The 5,430-nt window shown below is 41.2% G+C and overlaps 1 pseudogene; it reads right to left on the bottom strand.

Moving 5' to 3' along the window:
* Positions 1 to 383: 383 nt before the first annotated feature.
* Positions 384 to 1,317, bottom strand: LOC105531452 (annotated as a pseudogene).
* Positions 1,318 to 5,430: the final 4,113 nt, after the last annotated feature.

Below are 5,430 nucleotides of genomic sequence, written 5' to 3'. Positions count from 1 at the left end.
GAGATTAGACTAGGGGCCAGGGCCTGAAGCTTTGTCACAGAGTGTTGATGCTCAAGCATGCCTGGGCTCAAGAGTGTCTGGTCAGCATTTTAACATAAGGAGAAGGGCTTCTTCAGGACATACTCCCTTCTCTTAACACGAGGTGAAGAAACCCATCCCATTCTGGGTAACGGGGCCCCATAATACCTTGGTCTTTTCATACACAGCAGCACTACACACAACTGTGCCCCCCAGCCAGCTTCACTCTGTCTGCTAAGCACCCACTTTGCAAATGGATCTCAAACAGAGAGAAGAAATCCAGAGGAGGTGGGAGGAGCACAGTGGTGGGATTTGAGGAACAGGAGTTGGCCAGAGGAGCAGATGTGTCCCATGTCAGGTCCCTCCTAGGCATGGTGAAGACTGCTATCACTCAGAAGCACCTTTTCCCCAAGTTTGAAGGCTGGCATCCCAAGGTAGGGGCGGCTGGCACAGCGGAAACTATCGCCCAGATAGCAGTTTCCACAAAATGACTTGGGTTGGGAGCTCATCTGCTCCCTTGACTTCTCTTTTTCCAGTTCTTCAGCAAGGCCATGGGTGCAGCTCTGGCAGGTCTTCCTTTTTTTCCCTTCCCCACAAGCAGTCCACAGGGGAGCCGGATCTGGCTTCTTCAAATCTTCTGGATCCAGCAGCTCCTCTGAGTCAATGAGAGCCATGCTATCATCCTCCATATCATTGGCTGAGAGGGTCCACAGCTTGGCAGCAGCAGGGTACCCAGCAAGGTTCACTGAAGATGACTTCTTGGTGATGGAAAGCTTAAGCTAACTAGAAGAACCTACTTCAAAGTTTGCTTGTTTTTTTTGCTTGTGATCTGAACAAACAGCAGGCTGTCACTTTCATGACCCAGGTGTTCTTAAACAGACTGTACCTCCTCAGGGCTTAAGGGCTCCCACGGCAGCTCTTTCACTTCCACAAGACCAGAAGGAGTCAGGGCTGAACACAGCTTTCTGTCTTCGCTTTGCTGTTGTTACCTACAGCTGTCTCTATGGTTCTTTCAGAAAAAGACATCCACTAGGCTGAAGGATCCAGGCGATTTCAGGCAAAAATCTCAGCACTGTGCAGAGTGGTACTTCCCAGGCCTAAACCCAACAAAATAATGTCAAAGCTGGATTATTTGTGGGCAGACTGCAACAGGTGGTTGATGTTTTCCACAGACACGCGGCCCTCATTGCCAGTTAACATTTGAAGTTTATCCACCAGATCTTTCAGAGCCTCCACTGGGGATGACTTATCCCAGACCACTACCATAAACTGGCTATCAGAGATCCCAAAGTCTGCCATTCCTGCAGTGCAGTGCTGATGAACCTAAAAACTGCCGCCTGGGCTCGCTCCCAGCTTCTCCTCAGTCGTTGACCCCACGCAAACATTTTCAAAATGAAAAGCCACTCTCGTGTTCTCCTCCCTCTGTGCACTTTGCTGTTGGTGTGACAAGGCATCTAAAGATGTTTCTGGCTTTTTTTTTTTTTTTGGTAAGGTGGTGTTAACTATGTGGTTATTGGCTAGAAATTCTAAGTTATCAACTGTGTGTGTATATATGTATATATTATATATAAAATATACGTATATATTATATATAATATAATGTATATGTATATTATATATAATATATACCTATATATAATATATGTACATTATACATATAATACATGTATATATTATATATGTAATATTTATGTAATATATGTAATATATATTGCATATATGTATATATAGTATGCACATATAACATATAATATGCATATGTTGTATATTTTATATATATTTGTAAAAAGGACAAAACAAACGAGACGAACTCTTGACACTCCCTGCTTGGCGTCGAGGCAGTGGAGAAGATGCCTTTTGGAGGGGCGGTAGCTCAGGGCGTGCACTGTGAGGCTGGGCCTGTTGACTCTGCAGTGGCATCCATTTAGCTTCAGATTGTCTTGTTTCTGTATATAGTGACAGCATTCTGCTGCCATCTTAGCTGTGGACAAAGGGGGATCAGCTGGCATGAGGAGCTTTTTTGTTTCCTTTTGTTTTGTTTTAGTTAAGTGCGGTAGTTTTTAAACTTTGTTTCTAAACAAATTGTAGAACTCTTCACTGTCAGCAAAGCGAAGAGCCACTGTATGAATGAAAGTTCAAGAATCTTCCATACTTAAACACAATTTGTTATTTTGTTGTTATTTTTTGTATGTTTAGAATGTTGAATTTTTTTGAGGTTAAATAAATGGTATTACATTAAAAAATAGATAAATAAGTAAATAAATAAATAAATTTAGCCTTCACTCCTACTGTGTAACACTGGTAATTCATGGTCCATAATCCTAGGATGGGGGCTTTCCAGTCTCTGTGAATACCTCGGCATCTGTGAAGGTTTACACATTCTACATTAGAATGAGCCTAACGGCTTGCATATCCACATTATTGTGCAACCTCTGAAATCTCTGTTCAGCTCTCAGCCTCCCAAAAACTATTATCTGCTAGACATTCTGAAGTCTTGCCCTGAAAATACAGATCTTAACAGTGCGCTGAATAGCTGAGGGAAATTTTAATGCAATTTGCGAGGGTTCCTTTTCTGTAGCTCCTGTCTCTAAGTGACCTTGCCCTCCAAACCCAACTGTGTTAGAAGGCCTGAGCTCCAATCTTTGTTTCTTCTGCCCAGAGACACTGCTGCTCTCTCTTTGGGCTCCATCTCTCTGTGCTGGGATGAATGTGAGGTTGGCCACATGCTTCCTTTTTCTGAAGGATAATAATCCAGTGACGCATGTTGTCATTTTACGTAATGTGTCTAGCTTCTATTGTTGTTTACATCAGAAAGGTGAATCCAATACCAGCTCCTCAATCATGACTGGAACTGGATGTCAAGAAATTTATTTTTTTAAAGGAATAAATTTGAAAAACCATTATGCTTTCCCCATCTCTAGTTGTAGTGCACGGCTACACATAAAAAGGCTCTTACCACATACTCTGACTAAAATTCAGATTACAAATTGTATTTTCCTGGCCAGTGCTAAGAGCCAAGAAAGTTCTATATTTTTATAGGGTTCTGTCTTTTATTTTCATACCTTCCATAAAACACTTAATCATGGCTGGGCACGGTGGCTCATATCTGTAATCTCAGCACTTTGGGAGGCTGAGGTGGGTGGATCACCTGAGGTTAAAAGTTCGAGACCAGCCTGACCAATATGGTGAAACTCCGTCTCTACTAAAAAGTACAAAAAAATGACCAGGTGCGGTGGCTCATGCCTGTAATTCTAGCACTTTGGGAGGCCAAGGCTTGTGGATCACCTGAGGTCAGGAGTTTGAGACCAGCCTGGCCAACATGGCAACACCTCGTCTCTACTAAAAATACAAAAATTAGACAGGCGTGGTGGCGGGCACCTGTAATCCCAGCTACTCAGGAGGCTTAGGTAGGAGAATCGCTTGAACCCAGGAGGTGGAGGTTGCAGTGAGCTGAGATCACACCACCACATTCCAGCCTGGGCGACAAGAGTGAAACTCAATCTCAAAAAAACAAAAAACAACCCCCAAAACGATTAATAACAAGATAGAATATATTTGACCTAATCTTTGAGGATTTTTCTATTATTCCTATAAGAGGAATAAAACTTTAAAATTTATTTTTTCTTTTTTTTTTTTTTTTTGAGACATTTGGCTCTTGTCACCCAGGCTAGAGAGCAATGGCACGATCACAGCAACCTCCACCTCCAGGGTTCAAGCGATTCTCCTGCCTCAGCCTCCCGAGTAGCTGGGATTACAGGTGTGTGCCACTATGCCAAGCTAATTTTTATATTTTTAGTAGAGACAGTGTTTCATCATGTTGGCCAGGGTGGTCTTGAACTCCTGACCTCAGGTGATCTGCCCGCCTCAGCCTCCCAAGTGCTGGGACTACAGGCGTGAGCCACCGTGCTCGGCCAATATTGATTTTCATAATAGCAGCACACTATAGAAAAAAATATTTCTTAGGTCAAAGACAGAACATGGAAGTATAAGTGCTCAGATTTCCTTCAAAAGTGAAAAAAGAGGGAAATAGATGAGTTTTGTGACCCCATTTTTTTCTTGCTTTTTGATGAAAACAAAATCTAAAGGAATAAAAGCCGTGCCCAAGTACCTTCACTAAAAATGGCTTGTACACAAAATTAGATCAGAGTTAGGAAGATCTGTAATTCCTATTTCTCCTACAAATTGTCTTTTAAGACAATTCAATTCCTGGTTAGGGCCCTAAAATAAAAGACAATTCCTGGGTAGGAGCCCAAAATAAAATCTTTATAGTAGAAAAATCTTCTGTGTTATGGTCATAGAAACTGGAATTTATTTTTGTTTCCCTCATTTTGGAAAGAATAAACAAGTTACTTAGCAATCTCTGTTTCCCCAATACCCTATTGTTATTTACTTGACATTGAAGATTAAAGTTATTTAAACGTTTCGAAGATACTTTTTAAAGTCTGGAGCTATGTTTAAAGTATTCATTAAGTCATTAAATATATATTAAATATTTAATGTTCAAATAATGGAGGGGTAATAAAAATGAATCAAACATTTTTCTTCAAGGATTTATTGTAATTTTGTGGGAGAGGTAAATAAGCACAGCATGTGGAAGAAAGCAGCCACTTGCTATACTTTACAATGTTATGCAAGTTCAAGGAGAGGAAAGCTCTTGTTTGTGTGGGTAAAGTGGATCAAAGGTTTCAAAGGAGGCAGTGATATCAAATGTGGTCTTAAATTTTGGGTAGAATTTTGAGTGGTGGGGAAAAAAGGATAGACCGTACAGGTGCAATAACTGCATAGTCAAAGAGAGGAAACAAAAAGGAATAATGGAAGGTCTAATTTGCCTGGAAATTAAGAGATAACACTGGAAAGGTAGTGTGAGGTCTTCTTTGGGGAGTTTTAATGCCAGGTTGGGGAAAGCAGGCCACAGGGAACCAGAGAGGCTGCTGTTGACCAGAGGAGCACTGGAACTGGAACTCAGAAACATTCATCTGGCCACAAGACCACATCAAGACCTCAGGGCCAGTGCTGATCTAGGCAAGACTTTCCAACTACCCAATCTTGAACAAGGTAGTGAATTCTCATAAAATTAAATTCAATGTAGAGGAGTGTCCTATATTCTAAAGCTGAGTCCTGTCTACATTACCATTCTTAAAATAGTCTATAGAATAAAAGATAAGTTTTTTAAAGAATGTCTTTATCTGGCAAAATTAAAAGTTGGGAATTCTATGTTGGTCCTAAACCCGTTTTTGAAATGTTATTGGTGAGAAAACCCAAAGCCTGGGAACTCTTAGCACACGGTGCCAATTTAGACATGAGAGAGTGGGGCGAGCTTGCTTGGATAGAGTGGTGAAAAAGTGGGGCTGGTAGGAGGAAAGGTAGTTGGAAATTTAGAGGACGAGGTAACTATTTGGTTATGGGAGTCAA

This window comes from Mandrillus leucophaeus, unplaced genomic scaffold (assembly GCF_000951045.1).
Source record: "Mandrillus leucophaeus isolate KB7577 unplaced genomic scaffold, Mleu.le_1.0 Scaffold12, whole genome shotgun sequence".
NCBI classification, from domain to species: Eukaryota; Metazoa; Chordata; class Mammalia; order Primates; family Cercopithecidae; genus Mandrillus; species Mandrillus leucophaeus.
The sequence above is the reverse complement of the archived record's forward strand: the minus strand, read 5'-3'. Positions and strand labels throughout refer to the sequence as shown.